Source organism: Procambarus clarkii, chromosome 15 (genome assembly GCF_040958095.1).
Source record: "Procambarus clarkii isolate CNS0578487 chromosome 15, FALCON_Pclarkii_2.0, whole genome shotgun sequence".
Classification (NCBI taxonomy): domain Eukaryota; kingdom Metazoa; phylum Arthropoda; class Malacostraca; order Decapoda; family Cambaridae; genus Procambarus; species Procambarus clarkii.
This window is the reverse complement of record NC_091164.1, coordinates 36392871-36413450: the sequence shown is the minus strand read 5'-3', so window position 1 is coordinate 36413450 and position 20580 is coordinate 36392871. Positions and strand designations below refer to the sequence as shown.

General features: G+C 37.8%; 1 long non-coding RNA gene across 1 annotated transcript; it reads left to right on the top strand.

Annotated features, from left to right (window-relative positions):
* The first annotated feature begins 867 nt into the window (after positions 1-867).
* LOC138365129 (uncharacterized) lies at positions 868-9421 on the top strand. The gene is made up of 3 exons (XR_011228672.1): positions 868-970; positions 6173-6279; positions 8840-9421. It is a non-coding gene; the product is annotated as an uncharacterized lncRNA (long non-coding RNA).
* Positions 9422-20580: the final 11159 nt, after the last annotated feature.

Sequence of the window (20580 nt, the reverse complement as noted above, 5' to 3'; positions counted from 1 at the left end):
GACCCCAACCCACTCCTGTTAAATAATGTTGTAAACAATTAATTAAAAAAAGTCTACTTGTGGATGTCAACCAACAAACCTCACACAAAACATAGAAAAGACCTACTATATCTTATTTGGAAACAAATCAACAAATGCAATTCAGCTTCAGATAGATAATGTAAACATTAGCAATAAAAATGATGGAAAGTTTCTTAGCCTATACTTAGACAAGAGACTCAACTTCCGCACCCATATACAACACATAACTAAAAAGGTTTCTAAAACAGTTGGTATACTGTTTAAGATCAGATATTATGTACCCTACTCTGCTCTCCTCTCACTCTATTATGCACTTATCTATCCCTATCATTCTTATGGCGTTTGTGCTTGGGGTTCAACCTCTGCAAACTACCTCAAGCCCATCATCATCCAGTAAAAATCTGCTATCAGGACAATAAATAACTCTACCTTCAGACAACACACAGCTCCCTTGTTCAAATCCTTAAACATGCTAAACAAATTCACTCCATACATTCTCCTGTGTAAATTACGTTTATAAAGCCCTTTTTCTAACTGCAAACCCTGTTCTGAAACTCTTCCTGGACAGATGTAATAGAACACATGGCCACGTCCCCACCAGACATAAATATCTCTTTGATATCCCCAGAGTCAAACTTAATCTATGTAAACACTCTATGTAAATAAAGGGACCTAGTCTATGGAACTCACTCCCTTATAATGATTTGAAAAGCTGTCCAACTTCTGCCATATTCAAAAATAAAACCAAAAAGTACCTGTAGTACTTTTTAAGTACGAGGGAGTAATGCGCAAAGCGTCCCTCACCTGTGACGTCACAGCGTCACCTGACGCCATATCAACACATCGGCCATTTTGTCGTCAGTTCAGTCATGGCGAGGACTAACCCTTCATGCAAACTGCACCTACTATCAAGAAGAAGAAGATTTTGTGTTCCACCGATAGTATTATCGTAAGTAAGCACTTATATTTTATATTTTATTAAATTAATTGATTCTATTTTTCTGTAATAAAGGTCCAAAGGGTTGTTAAGGAACAAGGGTGTAGCGATACCGACGCTCAGTGCGCTCAACTCACACCAAAGTATCACCTGTGTAGCTTCTGTAATTAGTGTTAATTAGTTATGCTATAAGATAATGAAGCGAGTATAAGATTAACTCGCTACAAGGGTACTGTGTTGGGAGGTGAGGGCTGTTACTGGTGTCTGTGGGGATGTGAGGACTTGTACCAACCACTATCACCACCAGTACCTTGTCTTGCATCCTGCTTAGTATTCCTATTGAGATATGAAGTATTATTGCATTCATATAATTATTCATTCATTGTCATTACTATTTTTATGGGCTATGTTCTGTTACCCTAATGCTTTTTACCCCTGGGCATGTCCATTTACTCTCCAGCCCTTCACAAGCCACTGCTGCACCCCCTCCATGCCCATACTTACTGTGCTTATTCTTACAGGACTGCACTGCATTATGTGGTGCTCACTGCCTGGACACCTTGATACATGCATTATAGGGTTCTGGTAGTTGTTCTACTCACCAAGCCCTTCCAAGGCCAGGCTTGACATGTGAGAGCTTGGTCCAACAGGCTGTTGCTTGGACAGGCCCCTCAGGCCCACATATCCACCACAGCCTTGTTTGTCCGGCACTTCAAAATCAAATGTTTATTTACGTAAGGTACATACATATTTTTAGGTAAGGTACTATTTATTTGGGTAAATTTATCTTCGTAGTATTTAGCTTTGGCTCGTCTAATTATCTTGGATAGCAATAACGAGTAATTCTTTGAGAATTCTTTGGAGACAATTCCTAACCTATACTTCTCCCAACCTATACTTCTTCTCAAGGTCATCTTCACTTCTTGAAGATGTTCAGGTTTTCTCTTGAAGATGTCGACGGTTGTTCCAGCAATACTGTATTTCTTTTATTGCTGAAAACCTGTTTTCAGCCATAAAAAAATAATCCTGAATCCAGAAAAAAATCCCTTTTGTATCGTCTGGAAATTTTCAAATATTGCTGATCAAACCTGAGTCTAAATTATTTGTATATATTATGAATTACAGAGGTCCCAGGACAGGGTTTTTAGGCACTCCACTTACATTTTCCCACTCTGACTTAACCCCCATTTATACAAACTCAGTCTTATCTTTTAGCTAATAATTTATTGTACACACCATACTCAGCCTGTGTAGGGTAGTTTATTGTGCATGTGTAGTATATATATTTGTGTAGTATATTTGGTATATTTAATGCCTCTAACCTCTCCTCATAGTTCTTGTCCTTCAGTTCTGGGAGCCACTTAGTAGCATGTCTTTGCACCTTTTCCAGTTTGTTTATGTGCTTCTTAAGATATGGGCACCATACAACCGCTGCATATTCCAACTTTGGTCTAACAAAAGTCGTGAACAATTTCTTGAGTATTTCGCCATCCATGCATTTAAAAGCTCTGAATATTATCCTTTACCTGCAATTGGTTGTTGCTGTATTTATAGAATATGATTTGTTCTACTTTACATTTGTTTGTTCCTTTTTTTCAAAATTTCTTTCTGCCTCTCTCCTCACTGCCGTGTAGTTGTTTCTCTTTGTATTACTGGTATGTTTGGGGGTTTGGCCTCTTCGTATATTGATTCCATTTTTGTGTCTTTTGGTCTCTGTCCGTCTTGAAATTTCAGTTGAACAAATCCTGTTTCCTAGTTCTGCATCTTTGTTTTGGTATAAATGTTTTTGTTCCTTTATCATATATTTCACAAAATTGACATACTGTGCATTAATTCATCTCAATTACTTCCTTTCCTAACAGCAAGCCTTTCCAGTAAAATTCTTTGAATTCTTTTCTGACTTCTGGCCTAATGTTTGTTTTATCCTAGTGTGTATGATGCCTAGCGTGTGTCTGGTGCCTGTTGTGTTAAACCGAAGATAAATGCATAAGTATAGGTCAGTAATTTCTCCAGCTTTGAAAGGGGCTTTCATTATGCAGCAGTATTCCACTCTAGAGAGCACTAGCGTCTTGAAAACTATCATCATCGGTATAGCATCTCTAGTGTGAAAAGTTCTTGTTATCTATCCTGTCATTTTTCTTGCAGTTGTGACGGCTACTTTATTGTGTTCTTTAAATGTAAGGCCTTCTGACATCAGTACACCCAAATCCTTTACGTTGCTTTTCCGTTCAATGTTATGATTTGACTGAGTTTTGTAAGTGGTTTCCGTTTTTATATTTTTTATTTTTTCCGTAGCGCATGAGCTGAAACTTATGTTCGTTAATCACCATGTTATTTTCTGTAGCCCATAGAAAGACCTGATTTACATCTGATTGGAGGTTTGCCGTGTTCTCTATGTTGCCTACTCTCGTGAAGATTCTAGTGTCATCTGCAAAGGATGATCAAGTACTATAGGTTGTGTCCTTGTCTATGTCCGATATGAGGATGAGAAAAAGTATTGGAGCAAGCACAGTACGCTTGGGGACTGAGCTCTTTACGGTTGATGGTCCAGATTTTATTTTGTTGACTACTACACATTGGGTTCTATTAGTCAGGAAGTTGTATATCCATCTGCCTATTTTTCCGGTAATTCCTTTTGAACGCATTTTATGTGCAATAACACAATGGTCACATTTGTCAAAGGCTTTTTTTTGTCAAAGCGTTTTGTTTGTCTTCCATGGCATCTAGTGCCATGTCAGAGTGGTCCAGCAACTGTGATAGGCAAGAGCGCCCTGTTCTGAAACCATGTTGTCTGGGGTTATGGAGATGCTGTGATTCCATGTATTTTGTGATCTTACTTCTTAGCATTCTCTCAAAGATTTTTATGATGTGCGATGTTAGTGCTATCGGTCTGTAGTTTTTTGCCTCTGCCTTATTTCCTCCTTTTTGGGGCGGTGCTATCTCTGCGGTTTTTAGTATGTCAGGGACAATGCCAGTATCTTGGCTTTGTCTCCAAAGAATGTGAAGGGCCTGCGATAACGTTTTTTACAGTTCTTGATGAATATAGAGTTCCAAGAGTCAGGGCCTGGTGCAGAGTGCATAGGCATACTGTCTATGGCTTCTTCAAAATCCAGTGGGGATAGGATCACATCTGATTTATGATTTGATGTTGGTATCATATCCATGAAAAATTCATTTGGGTTATCAATCAGATGGATGGAGAGCTACACTCGTGGTGTCCCATTTTCCCAGCACTCTTTGTCATATAATGCTTTGAAACTTTTGACGGATTTGGCCTCCACCACCTTCTCACCTAACATGTTCCAACCGTTTACCATTCTGTTTGCAAAAGTGAATTGTCTTACATTTCTTCGGCATCTTTGTTTAGTTCGTTTAAATCTATAACCTCTTGTTCTTGAAATTCCAGGTCTCGGGAAATCTTCCCTATCAAGTTTATCAATTCCTGTTACTGTTTTGTACGTAGTGATCATATCTCCTCTTTTCCTTCTGTCTTCTAGTTTGGAATATTTAATGCCTCTAATGTCTCCTCATAAATCCTGTCCTTCAGTTTTGGTATGAATGTTTGTGTGCCTTCATCGTATATTTTGTAAAATATGGAATACATCTCATTTACTTTACTTTAAGAATATGGTTCGATCAATTAAAAACCCTCTTGTTCAAATTGCAAAGAGACTGAAAGAGATGCAGCATGCTCAATGGATTATATATTAGTGATTATTATTAGGATTATATATTAGTGAATCATATTAGTGATTCAATTATTATGGTCATAAAACAATAAACAAATAGTTTTGGTGTTATTACACTCTATTCACAGGTTATATATAAGTATCTGCATGTTTTGTTCACCATTACAAACCACTAAGTTGGTTTGATTTTTGTTGAGATTGTTATTTATGATAAGATTCCTTACGTTATCTGAGAATGAAGCTATGTCGGTATTGGGAAATCTATAGATGGCACTTATAGTCAAGGAGGATTTAAGGGATTTACTGGAGAACTTGGCAAAGGTATATTCACAATAGTCGTCTCTATTACTAATGAGACTATTGCAGATGAAGGTATCTTTGTAAGATATTGCTATGCCACCTCCTTTTTTTATTAGGCCTGCAGTTGTGAATGGCTTTATTATCACCTTCATTGTATTATCACCTGACCTAATGCGGGTATAAAATCAACTAATATATATATATATATATATATATATATATATATATATATATATATATATATATATATATATATATATATATATATATATATATATATATATATATATATATATATATATATATATATATATATATATATATATATATATTCAAAATTCGTCAGTGTACTACATTTTTGTTGTTGCTTTTAGGTGATGCTTTTAACCAGTGTACGTGGGTCTGATTGTGCAACCACAGTTCGAAGAATAATGAAGATATGAACAAACGGCCTGTGGTCACTATACAGTCTGGAAGGGCAAAAGAAGAAATTGGCATTTCTACAAAAACAAGAACTATATAATGTTATTTTAAGTAAGTAACCAAAAAATTTAATAATTTTTTTAAAGTTTAAAATTCACTTAAAAGTGTAAATTTTAAGTTAAAAAATTTTAACCAAAAAACTTGATATTTTTCATATTTGGAACCATTCCATAATCCCAAGCATAAATGATTATATTTCTATCACTTGCTCTTAAGATTGTTTCATTTAATAGAGGTTGGGCATAATTGTTCTCTGCTGCTAATAGAACTGACTGACTTAGCTATAGGAAAATGTAAAATTAATTGGTTTATCCATTACAGTATTTTGCAGTTTATTTCATGATCCTGTGCTTAATACTTGCATAAATAGTAGATTACAAAATGCATTTTTATATCATTAGTATTGAATAATAATAATGCAAATAATTGACTTATAAATGATGTACAATTAATTGGTAGGTGATATTATATTATTAATATTTTTTCATTCTTGCAAAGCCTTAACAAAGTCATTAACATGTTAATATAAACTTGATCACCTTCCACTTATTTTCTCATGTGCTACCTACATGTACAAAACCTTATTCCTAAATGCATATTTTGTTCTGAAACTTGTCCTTTATATGTTGTGTATCACCATCTCTGGAGAGTTTTATCTGATTGATGTATAAATTACTTTTAATTTTACAGAATATTATTGTTATACTGAATTTATTATTATATAAATAACTTAATTTTACAGAATCATCTATCAACGCACATCCACAAGTTGAGGAGGAGGATGTGACCTTCCAGATGTCTGAAGTACTGAAACAGGCACCAAACAGGCCTGGTGGATCTAGGTACAAGGTAAAATAATTTAATTTTTTTTTTTTTTTTTTTTTTACTAATTGTCCGATATATATATATATATATATATATATATATATATATATATATATATATATATATATATATATATATATAATGTGTCGTACCTAGTAGCCAGAACGCACATCTCAGCCTACTATGCAAGGCCCGATTTGCCTAATAAGCCAAGTTTTCTTGAATTAATGTTTTTTCGACTACCTAACCTAACATTTTCAGCTACCTAACCTAACCTATAAAGATAGGTTAGGTTCGGTCATATATCTCTATTAATTTTAACTCCAATAAAAAAAGAATTGACCTCATACATAATGAAATGGATAGCTTTATCATTTCATAAGAAAAAAAATAGAGAAAATATATTAATTCATGAAAACTTGGCTTATTAGGCAAATCGGGCCTTGCATAGTAGGCTGAAAAGTGCGTTCTGGCGACTAGGTACGACATATATATATATATATATATATATATATATATATATATATATATATATATATATATATATATATATATATAATATGTGTGTGTGTGTGTGTAATTACCTAAGTGTAGTTAAAGGATGAGACCGTCTTCCCAGCACTCTTTGTCATATAACGCTTTGAAACTACTGACAGTCTTGGCCTCCACCACCTTCTCACCTAACTTGTTCCAACCGTCTACCACTCTATTTGCGAAAGTGAATTTTCTTATATTTCTTTAGCATCTGTGTTAAGCTAGTTTCAATCTATGACCTCCTGTTCTTGAAGTTCCAGGTCTCAGGAAATCTTCCCTGTCGATTTTATCAATTCCTGTTACTATTTTGTATGTAGTGATCATATCACCTCTTCTGTCTTTTAGTTTTGGCATATTTAATGCCTCTAACGTCTCCTCATAGCTCTTGCCCTTCAGTTCTGGGAGCCACTTAGTAGCATGTCTTTGCACCTTTTCCAGTTTGTTGATGTGCTTCTTAAGATATGGGCCAACTTCTGTTGTTGGGCACCACACAACAGCTGCATATTCTAGCTTTGGCGTAACAAAAGTCATGAACAATTTCTTTAGTATATCACCATCCATGTATTTAAACGCAATTCTAAAGTTAGAAAGCGTAGCATAGGCTCCTCGCACAATATTCTTTATGTGGTCCTCAGGTGATAGTTTTCTATCTAGAACCACCCCTAGATCTCTTTCTTTATCAGAATTCTTTAAAGATTTCTCACATAATGTATAGGTTGTGTGGGGTCTATGTTCTTCTGTTCCACATTCCATAACATGGCATTTATTAACATTAAATTCCATTTGCCAAGTGGTGCTCCATATACTTATTTTATCCAGGTTTTCTTGAAGGGCATGACAATCATCTAAATTTCTTATCCTTCCTATTATCTTAGCATCATCAGCAAACATGTTCATGTAATTCTGTATACCAACTGGTAGATCATTTATGTAGACAATAAACATCACTGGTGCAAGAACTGAACCCTGTGGTACTCCACTTGTGACATTTCTCCAGTCCGATACATTGCCTCTGATTACTGCCCTCATTTTTCTATGTCAGAAAATTTTTCATCCATATTAGAAGCTTACCTGTCACCCCTCCAATATTTTCCAGTTTCCAGAACAACCTCTCTATGTGGAACTGTCGAATGCCTTTTTTAGGTCCAGATAGATGCAGTCAACCCAACCATCTCTTTCCTGTAATATATCTGTTGCTCGATCATAGAAACTGAGTAAATTCGATACACAGGATCTTCCAAATCGAAAACCATACTGTCTGTCTGAAATTATATCATTTCTCTCCAGGTGTTCTACCCATTTAGTTTTAATTATTTTTTCCAATATTCCAATTCCAATTTTTTCCAATAATGTGTGTGTGTGTATGTATATTTGTGTTGTTGAATATGACCGAAAGTCATAGTCTTTCTGCCCCTCTCCTTACTGCTATTGTTGTTTCTCGCATCTGTGTATTGCTTGTATGTTTGGGCAATTTTTCCCCTTTTCCTAGTTCTGCATCTCTGCTTTAGTATAAATTTTGTTGTGCCATTATCATATATTTCACAAAACTTGACATACATCTCATTTACTTCATGTCCTAACAGCAAGTGTTTGTCAAATTCCTTAAGGAAATATCTGAGTTCCCCATAATGACCTCTCCACAAGTCAGGTTTTTCAACTGCTTCAAGCTCATTTTCTTCCAGATTATAATGCATTGCATACTTTATTCCCAAAAAGACATGGTCACTTTTACCCAAGTGACCATGTCACTTGGGTAAAAGGAGGGAGGTACCAAAGGAGGGAGGTACTGAATGATAAATATATCTTTCTCTTTCCTGGTAAATATAATATCCAGCATGGAGGGAACATCCCCTTCCCTCATCCTCGTAGCTTGTTTAACATGTAGAAACATGAATGTTTACAGGGTGAGGTTTACGAAATTATATATATATATATATATAATTGGTCTCTGGTCTATATATATATTATATATATATATATATATATGTTTGTGTGTGTGTAATTTATATAAATAAATAATTAAATATTAATTTTGTTAATATCTTTTCAGGGAAAACTTGCAAGTACAATTCGTATACAAGAGGGGCAACAAGAGCCAGAGGATGTCTACTAAGAAAATATATAAGTCTTTATCCTCACACTCTTGATATATGGTCTTCTCTGGTCTCTTTATTTTCTCTCCTCACAAATGTCCCTTTTTTTATTTCTTTTACGTTTCTCTCCTGTTTTTCTTGTCCTTTAATCTCTCCTTTCCTCCTCTCTTCTAACACCTCTCGTTTCCTGTCTCTTCTAGCTTCTCTCTTCCTTTACTTTTTATATTTGTGGTATTCATTTATGTCATTTTTATCTTGTATATTTTTCTTGTATCTTTTTCTTATCTTGTGTTTCTCTTCCCCTTCTCTTCAATGATTTCTCATTTCTCTCCTCTCTCTGTTGTTTCTGTTCTGTCTTCTCTCTCCTTGCCTTAATTTTGTTCTGTCTCCTCTTTTGTTGTGTGTGTGTCTTTCTGTCTCTGTCTGTCTCTCTCTCTCTCTCTGGCTCTCTTGCTCTCTCTCTCTCTCTCTGGCTCTCTCTCTCTCTGGCTCTCTCTCTCTCTGGCTCTCTCTCTCTCTCTCTCTCTCTGGCTCTCTCTCTCTCTCTCTGGCTCTCTCTCTCTCTCTCTCTCTCTCTCTCTCTCTCTCTCTCTCTCTCTCTGGCTCTCTCTCTCTCTGGCTCTCTCTCTCTCTCTCTGGCTCTCTCTCTCTCTCTCTCTGGCTCTCTCTCTCTCTCTCTCTGGCTCTCTCTCTCTCTCTGGCTCTCTCTCTCTCTCTCTCTGGCTCTCTCTCTCTCTGGCTCTCTCTCTCTCTCTCTCTGGCTCTCTCTCTCTCTCTCTCTCTCTCTCCCTCTCTCTCCCTCTCTCTCTCTCTCTGGCTCTCTCTCTCTATGGCTCTCTCTCTCTCTGGCTCTCTCTCTCTCTCTCTGGCTCTCTCTCTCTCTCTCTGGCTCTCTCTCTCTCTCTCTGGCTCTCTCTCTCTCTCTCTGGCTCTCTCTGGCTCTCTCTCTCTCTCTCTGGCTCTGTCTCTCTCTCTCTGGCTCTGTCTCTCTCTCTCTGGCTCTTTCGCTCTCTCTGGCTCTCGCTCTCTCTGGCTCTCTCTCTCTCTCTGGCTCTCTCGCTCTCTCTGGCTCTTTCGCTCTCTCTGGCTCTCGCTCTCTCTGGCTCTCTCTCTCTCTCTGGCTCTCTCTCTCTCTCTGGCTCTCTCTCTCTCTGGCTCTCTCTCTCTCTCTCTCTGGCTCTCTCTCTCTCTCTCTCTGGCTCTCTCTCTCTCTCTCTCTGGCTCTCTCTCTCTCACTCTCTGGCTCTCTCTCTCTCTGGCTCACGCTCTCTCTCTCTGGCTCTGTGGCGCTCTCTCTCTGGCTCTCGCTCTCTCTCTCTGGCTCTGGGTCTCTCTCTCTGGCTCTCATATTTCATTTGATTTAAAAATGTCTGAGATTTTTTACTTAATCTAAGTTATATTGCATGGTGCTAATATGAATATTATACATGACTGTTTTTTCTTTTCTTTCTCTTTCTCCCTTTCTTTCTTTCTCTTTCTTTCCTTCTCTCTCTTTTTCTTTCTCTTTCTACATGAATATTATACTTGACTGTGTTTACATTCACTTGTAGATTTTTATTATTAGTCATAGAAAAACTATAGTGTTATATGTATACTCGGAAAATTTTACTTGTTTTAGTTTTAAGTAACAATAACTGCTTATAACGTCAGACTGATCTCAGCATGACATGAATCACAGGCTGCTTGATCACAAAATCTATTGTGTTCACATATTGCATATATAGATTTTTAAATTTTTACTTTTATATTCTGTTATAGATATAGTCTATATATTTCGAGCTATTACATATATTTTGTTGTATTACTCATTCTTAATTAAATAAATATAATATTTTAATTCTCTTTTTGTACCCTATTTATTTGTAATTTACACATACATATATAGGATGTCCATTTCTATCTCAGATATGTCTTCTTTCTTTCTCTCCCTTTCTATTTCAGATATGAATTACAAAATTATTATACCCTAATTTACCCTAAACGCTTTAATGTAGGTAATTAAAAGATCATAAAAAAGTTTTTAGAAATGTTAATTATATACGTTCTAAGGTTGTATATAAAAGTTCTCAAAAAACCTTTTCTAAACGTAATTATAAACGTGCTGAAAACAATGAAATGTCGTTTTTAGGATGTTTTAAAAACATGAAAATGTTTGCTGGGGTAGCTGCTAAAGGCTGCATCTTGGGGATGTGTGTGTGTGTTAGATAAAAATATATGTTGTTTAGATATGATGGAGGAAAAGAGGCCGAGAGTCGGTACATTAGACAACCGACGCTTAGAAAGGTGGGGTCCAAGAGCTAACAGCTAAATCTTGGAAATAATAAATTACAATATTTAATACACACACATACATATTTCACATGAATTTGGCTGAGGGCACACTGAGGGCTGATGGCCCCGTTGACGGGGGCATGAAGTCGGCGGTTGATCAAAGGCCTCCCCCATCCTCCACATACCTGAGGATTATTCCGGCTTAATTTTAAACGGAAGTAATGTCTTGGCATTTACGGCTTCAGCGGGTGGGCGGGTCAGTGGGTTTATTACACTATGAGTGAAAACAATCGCCTATTCTCTATTTTATATTGCCGCTTGTAGAGCTAGAAGCTGTTGCCTCTTGTGTGCGTTGCACAAGGGGATTAATATCTGGATTAACATCTTTCAATATTTCCAGTATTTTTTAAGGTATCGCTTAAATACCGAAGATACTGTTATTGGACACCGCTTAATTAACAATGTCTCAACAACGCAGGCTGAAGATGTGCGTGGCTCCTGCTATTGCAATGATGCGCATTAGTTGTCCCCTCTCTAACTTACCGTTCTAAATACCCCATCTCCATCTCTCGCAAACATTCCCCCCTCATACATCTCCCCCCTTTCCTCCTGTCCCCCTGTCCCTCACTTTGTCCCCTTGCCCACATTTTCTGTCCTCTGTCCCCGATCCCTTTCGCCCTGTCCCCTGTCCCCCTCTCTGTCCCCTTGTCCCCCCTTTCCATCTCTCTGTCCCCCTGTCCCTCTCTATCCCATTGTCCCTCTCTCTGTCCCCCCGTTCCTCTCTCTGTCCCCCTGTCACTCTCTGTCCCTCTGTCTCTCTCTGTCCCCCCGTTCCTCTCTGTCCTCCTGTTCCTCTCTCTGTCCCCCTGTCACTCTCTGTCCCCCTGTTCCTCTATGTTCCCCTGTCCATCTCTGTCCCTCTGTCTTTCTCTCTGTCCTCTGTCCCCTGTACCTCTCTGTCCCCCCTGCCCACTCTTTCTGTCCGCTGTCCTTCATCTGTCCCCCTCCCTTTCCTCCAGTCCCCCTATCCATCTCTGTCCCCTTGTCCCTGTCTCTGTTCCCCTGTCCCTATCTCTGTCCCTCTCTCTGTCCCCCTTTCTGTCCCCCTCTTCCTGTCCCTCTGTCCCTGTCCTTCTCTGTCTGTCCCTGTCCCTCCCTCTGTCCCCCTGCCCACTCTTTCTCTCCCCTGCCTCTCCTCTGTCCCCTCTCTCTTGGTCTCCTGCCCCCCTCTCCTCCCTGTGTCCCCCGGTCCCCCTCTCTGACCCTGTCCCTCTGTCTCTGTCCCTCTGTCTCTGTCCCCTCTCTGTCCCTGTCTCCCTCCCTGACCCACTGCCCCCCCTCTGTTCCCCCGTCCCTCCTCTGGCCCTGTTCGTCTGTCCCTGTCCCTCTGCTCCTATCCCTGTCCCTCTGTCTCTGCCTCTCCTTGTTTCTGCCATTCTCTGTGTCAGCCTATCTCTCTGTCTCTTTCCTCTATCTCTGTCATTCTCTCACTGATTTTGCATATCCTTATCTATCCGTCTCTGTGTCTAACATTCTCTCCCTGACTCTGTCTATATCTATTTTTCTGTCTCGTCTTCATCTCTTTCTCTCTCTCTCTCCTTCTCTCTCTTTCTCTCCTCTCTCTCTCCTTACATACATACATACATACATACATACATACATACATACATACATACATACATACATACATACATACATACATACATACATACATACATACATACATACATACATACATTTATTTAACACATGTAGTACACGCACAAGGGGACACAGGTGGAAGCTGAGTACCCAAATGTGCCACAGAGAGATTATAGAAAGAACTTAAGGTCAATTTTTTTTTATTGGAGTTAAAATTAACGTAGATATATGACCGAACCTAACCAACCCTACCTAACCTAACCTAACCTATATTTATAGGTAAGGTTAGGTTAGGTAGCCAAAAAAAGCTAGGTTAGGTTAGGTTAGGTAGGTTAGGTAGACGAAAAAATATTAATTCATGAAAACTTGGCTTATTAGGCAAATCGGGCCTTGAATAGTAGGCTGAGAAGTGCGTTCTGTCTATTAGGTACGACATATATATATATATATATATATATATATATATATATATATATATATATATATATATATATATATATATATATATATATATATATATATATATTTATATATATATATATATATATATATATATATATATATATATATATATATATATATATATATATATATATATTTATATATATATATATATATATATATATATATATATATATATATATATATATATATATATATATATGCGAACATTTGTGTTCGCATATACGCATATACGAACGTTCGCATATACGAACAGTCTCCGTGGTGTAGTGGTAAGACACTCGCCTGGCGTTCCGCGAGCGCTATGTCATGGGTTCGTATCCTGGCCGGGGAGGATTTACTGGGCGCAATTCCTTAACTGTAGCCTCTGTTTAACGCAACAGTAAAATGTGTACTTGGATGAAAAAACGATTCTTCGCGGCAGGGGATCGTATTCCAGGGACCATAGGATTAAGGACTTGCCCGAAACGCTACGCGTACTAGTGGCTGTACATGAATGTAACAACTCTTGTATATATCTCAAAAAAAAAAAAACAAGCCTGAATGGTCCCCAGGACAATATGCAACTGAAAACTCACACCCCAGAAGTGACTCGAACCCATACTCCCAGAAGCAATGCAACTGGTATGTACAAGACGCCTTAATCCACTTGACCATCACGACCGGACAAAATGAGGTGATAGCCGAGGCTATTTGAACCACCCCACCGCCGGCACTCGGATAGTAATCTTGGGCATAGCATTTTACCAAATCACCTCATTCTTTGGGGCACACGTGAGGAACACAAATGCGAACAAGCCTGAATGGTCCCCAGGACAATATGCAACTGAAAACTCACACTCCAGAAGTGACTCGAACCCATACTCCCAGAAGCAACGCAACTGGTATGTACAAGACGCCTTAATCCACTTGACCATCACGACCGGACAAAATGAGGTGATAGCCGAGGCTATTTGAACCACCCCACCGCCGGCACTCGGATAGTAATCTTGGGCATAGCATTTTACCAAATCACCTCATTCTTTGGGGCACACGTGAGGAACACAAATGCGAACAAGCCTGAATGGTCCCCAGGACAATATGCAACTGAAAACTCACACCCCAGAAGTGACTCGAACCCATACTCCCAGAAGCAACGCAACTGGTATGTACAAGATGCCTTAATCCACTCGACCATCACGACCGGACAAAATGAGGTGATAGCCGAGGCTATTTGAACCACCCCACCGCCGGCACTCGGATAGTAATCTTGGGCATAGCATTTTACCAAATCACCTCATTCTTTGGGGCACACGTGAGGAACACAAATGCGAACAAGCCTGAATGGTCCCCAGGACAATATGCAACTGAAAACTCACACCCCAGAAGTGACTCGAACCCATACTCCCAGAAGCAACGCAACTGGTATGTACAAGACGCCTTAATCCACTTGACCATCACGACCGGACAAAATGAGGTGATAGCCGAGGATATTTTGTGTTCCTCATGTGTGCCCCAAAGAATGAGGTGATTTGGTAAAATGCTATGCCCAAGATTACTATCCGAGTGCCGGCGGTGGGGTGGTTCAAATAGCCTCGGCTATCACCTCATTTTGTCCGGTCGTGATGGTCGAGTGGATTAAGGCGTCTTGTACATACCAGTTGCGTTGCTTCTGGGAGTATGGGTTCGAGTCACTTCTGGGGTGTGAGTTTTCAGTTGCATATTGTCCTGGGGACCATTCAGGCTTGTTCGCATTTGTGTTCCTCACGTGTGCCCCAAAGAATGAGGTGATTTGGTAAAATGCTATGCCCAAGATTACTATCCGAGTGCCGGCGGTGGGGTGGTTCAAATAGCCTCGGCTATCACCTCATTTTGTCCGGTCGTGATGGTCAAGTGGATTAAGGCGTCTTGTACATACCAGTTGCGTTGCTTCTGGGAGTATGGGTTCGAGTCACTTCTGGGGTGTGAGTTTTCAGTTATATATATATATATATATATATATATATATATATATATATATATATATATATATATATATATATACATAATCTTTGGACAACACCCTCCAGTGGGACTCGAACCCAGAAAGCACAACTACCTTCCAGTAGCTGCCATAACTAGTATCCTTTAACCCACTACACCATCAGACCCTACAAAAGAAGAAGAGAGTTCGAGATATATATACATCCCAAACATCTCCACTTCCCGAGGGCACCAGATGAGTGTGGGGTCAGTCTGCATTTTTCGTCAAGCCACTGTCAATGTGAGAGAACTCGTGTCCAGCTTATAAGCCTATACTTGCATAAACCACAAGTGAAGATTAATAATCTTTGGACAACACCCACCAGTGGGACTCGAACCCAGAAAGCACAACTACCTTCCAGTAGCTGCCATAACTAGTATGCTTTAACCCACTACACCATCAGACTCTACAAAAGAAGAAGAGAGTTCGAGATATATATACATCCCAAACATCTCCACTTCCCGAGGGTACCAGATGAGTGTGGGGTCAGTCTGCATTTTTCGTCAAGCCACTGTCAATGTGAGAGAACTCGTGTCCAGCTTATAAGCCTATACTTGCGTAAACCACAAGTGAAGATTAATAATCTTTGGACAACACCTACCAGTGGGACTCGAACCCAGAAAGCACAACTACTAAAAAAAGGAACTTCTTTTCCACAACTCATAAAACGGAGGAAAGGGTCCTGAAAGATATTGTTAATAGAATCGTTATCCCTACAGACAAAAATCTGAGGATACAACTGACGATTTACTATAAAACCAGAAAAATGGCCAGCCTACTCATGAGAAACTCTCCAGACACAAAACAGAACGCTTTAAAAGAGACTAACGTCGTCTATGCCTTCAAATGCCCTCTTGGGGACTGTAAGCTCCAAAAAACCCAGTATATAGGCAAGACAACAACATCTCTTTCTAGGCGTTTAACGATGCATAAGCAACAGGGCTCCATTAAGGAACATATAATCTCTTCCCACAACCAAACCATCGCCAGAGAAATCCTAGTAAACAACACAGAAATCATCGATAGATACAGCGATAGCAGGCGGCTTGACGTTTGCGAGGCACTACACATCAAGAAGTCAACACCAGCAATCAACAGCCAATTAATGCACAACTATATTCTACCCACCTCAAGACTCCGCTCCAATATAGAAGCATCAAGAAATATGGACCAATAGGCTTTCTACATACACTTCGATTCAATACCCATTGTTTCGTGTTCTGTCTTGTGTTGATGAAATTAATACCCTATTAATGCCACCTCTTGTTCTGTCTTGTGTTGATGAAATTAATACCTTATTAATGCCACCTCACCCCATCCACCTCACTAAAATGTAGATATAAAATCGGAGATGCGTAAGTTCTATTCAGTTGTGTATTTGTAAACTAAAGTCTTTGAAAATGTAATAAGTTTTACGAAACGCGCTCGTGTCGCGTCAGACTAGAAATAAAAATGAATTTTGGAGAATTGATTTTTGATTTACCTCCAACAGTGAAAAGAAATGTACGAAAGATTGAGAAAATTCGTGTTAGAATTATTAATCTTACTTTTTCGGTCATATTTAATAATATATATATATATATATATATATATATATATATATATATATATATATATATATATATATATATATATATATATATATATATATATATATATATATATATATATATATATATATATATATATATATATATATATACACACATACATATCTAATCACCCACCGAAATACACACATCAATAATCTTTGTGTCACAAGTGATCAACAAGAGGCTCACAGGTACATTGGGATTGAGAGGATACATAGCATAGTAATTACTATGCTATGTAAAGCCACTAGTACGCACAGCGTTTCGGGCAGGTCCTTAATCTAAGAAAAATTTATGTAGGTATTTACCTGCAAAATTTATAAAAATGATAAAAGTTACATAGCAAGAAAAAAATAAAAGATGAGAGAAAATTGTAGGCATATTAAAGTACATAGGTAGCTCAGATTGATTGCAATGACAGCTTGAATGGTAGTTTAACAAAAATTAATAGGCACAATACAGCATATGGCTAGCACATAAAAAACAGCAATGAACACAATGATAAAGTTGTTTGGATTAAGTACATAAAGATTGGGTGATTAAGTAACACTAGATACAGAGCAAATTTAAAGCTCAGTGTAGGAAACTACGAAGATGAAATTAGGTACTTTTTGTTTTTGTTTTTAAATGAGGCAAAAGTTTGACAGTTTTTCAATTCACTAGGGAATGAGTTCCATAGACTAGGTCCCTTAATTTGCATAGAGTATTTACACAGATTAAGTTGACCCTGGGGATATCAAAGAGATATATATTTCTGCTGTGGTGATAATGGGTCCTATTACATCTGTCCAGGGAGAAATTCAGAGCATGGTTTACATTTAAGAACAGGGTTTTGTAAATGTAATTGACACAAGAGAATGTGTGGAGGGAGTAAATATTTAGCAAGTTAAGGGATTTAAACAAAGGAGCTGAGTATTGTCTGAAAGCAGAGTTTGACATTATTCTGATAGCAGATTTTTGCTGGGCGATGATGGGCTTACGGTGGTTTGCAGTGGTAGACCCCCCATGCACAGATACCATAATTAAGATAGGGATAGATTAGTGCATAATATAGTGAGAAGAGAGCAGAGTTAGGAACATAATATCTTATTTTGGAGAGTATTCCAACTGTTTTAGAGACTTTCTTAGTTATGTGTTGAATGTGGGTGCTGAAGTTGAGTCTCTTGTCTAGGAATAGGCCAAGAAACTTGCCATCATTTTTATTACTGATGTTAATGTTGTCTATCTGTAGCTGAATTGCAGTCGATGATTTGCTTCCAAATAAGATGTAGTAGGTCTTTTCTATGTTTAGTGTTAGTTTGGTAGTTGACATCCATAAGTGGACTTTTTAATTCATAATTCACAACATTATTTAGTGTATGTGGGTTGAGGTCTGAATAGATAAGGGTAGTATCGTCAGCAAACAATATAGGTTTGAGAATATTAGAGACGTTAGGCAGATCGTTTACATATATAAGAAATAGAAGAGGTCCTAAGATACTGCCCTGTGGCACTCCAACGGTAATTGGTAGAGTGGAAGAAGTTGTGATATTGATGGTTACATATTGGTGTCTGTCACTAAGATAGGATCGGATGTAGTCAAGGGCAAGGCCTCGGATTCCATAATGCTGGAGTTTAAGTAAGAGGTAGTTGTGATTAACAGTATCAAAGGCTTTTCTTAGGTCAATGAAGATTCCAATCGGAAACTCATTTTTGTTAAGGGCTGAGTAGATTATGTCAAGGAGACTAATGATTGCATCGTTGGTGCTCTTTTGGGACCGGAAGCCAAACTGGCAGGGGCTGAGTATGTCGAATTTTACGAGGTAGGAAGAGAGCTGTTTGTAAATAATTTTTTTCAAATATTTTTGATAGAATGGGTAGATTTGATATTGGTCTATAATTGTTTATGTCCGCCGGATTGCCTTCTTTATGGACTGGCGTTACTCTTGCTTTTTTAAGGATATCAGGGAAGGTGTGACACTCTATAGATTTGTTGAACAGTAGGGCTATGGGTGGGGCAAGGGCATGGCAGGCGCTCTTGTACACAATGGATGGAATTTCACTGGTGTTCCCTGCCTTGGCTTTTAGAGAGTTTATGATGGACACAACATCTGCCGGGCTGATTGGTGAATCGAGAAGAGAGTTTGGATAGCTGCTTGAGAGATATGTGTTAATATGTGTCTGAGTCTGTGGAATTTTACTGGCAACATTAGCACCAACCGATGAAAAGAAACTATAAAATTCATTTGCCATTTCTAAATCAGTTGACGGTATATCCCCATTCTTGTAGAGTTTTATTTGGTTATGTGAGTGTTGTTTAGTTCATAATATACTAGAGATGGTTTTCCAAGTGTTTTTCATGCTGCCTTTTGCTTCACTGAATCTATTCACATAATATGCAAGTTTTGCCTTTCTTATGATACTGGTAAGCATTGATGAGTACATTTTAGCTACTTCCCTTGAAACTAGGCCAATCCTAAGTTTTTTTCATATTCATCTTTCTTGTTGATTGAGTTGAGAATGCCACTTGTGAGCTATGGATTGTTTAATCTTTTGTCAGTTATTTGCTTGGAGAGACAGACTACCCAGCAAACATTTTCATGTTTTTAAAACATCCTAAAAACGACATTTCATTGTTTTCAGCACATTTAGAAAAGTTTTTTTGAGAACTTTTATATACGACCTTAGAACGTAAATAATTAACATTTCTAAAAACTTTTTTATAATCTTTTAAGTACCTACATTAAAACATTTAGGGTAAATTAGGGTATAATCATTTTTTAATTCAAATCTGAAATAGAAAGGGAGAGAAAGAAAGAAGACATATCTGAGAAAGAAATGGACATCCTATATATGTATGTGTAAATTACAAATAAATAGGGTACAAAAAGAGAATTAAAATATTATATTTATTTAATTAAGAATGAGTAATACAACAAAATATATGTAATAGCTCGAAATATATAGACTATATCTATAACAGAATATAAAAGTAAAAATTTAAAAATCTATAAAAATTTATATATGCAATATGTGAACACAATAGATTTTGTGATCAAGCAGCCTGTGATTCATGTCATGCTGAGATCAGTCTGACGTTACAAGCAGTTATTGTTACTTAAAACTAAAACAAGTAAAATTTTCCGAGTATACATATAACACTATAGTTTTTCTATGACTAATAATGAAAATCTATTGATCAAAAGTTTAGGACTAATTAACTAAAAATAAAAATCTACAAGTGAATGTAAACACAGTCAAGTATAATATTCATGTAGAAAGAGAAAGAAAAAGAGAGAGAGAAGGAAAGAAAGAGAAAGAAAGAAAGGGAGAAAGAGAGAGAGAAAGAAAAGAAAAAACAGTCATGTATAATATTCATATTAGCACCATGCAATATAACTTAGATTAAGTAAAAATCTCAGACATTTTTAAATCAAATGAAATATGAGAGCCAGAGAGAGAGACCCAGAGAGCAAGAGCCAGAGAAATAGAGAGCCAGAGAGAGAGAGAGAGAGCCAGAGAGAGCCAGAGAGAGAGAGAGAGCCAGAGAGAGCGAGAGAGCCAGAGAGAGAGAGAGAGAGCCAGAGAGAGCCAGAGAGAGAGAGAGAGCCAGAGAGAGCGATAGAGCCAGAGAGAGAGAGCAACCTGTCCTCTTAAAAAGAACGTCAACATTTGCCGTTTGACTCTACGGCTGTTTTTGGACGTTATTTTGTGTAAAACTACGTCTATTTTCGCTTCCATGGACTATCTC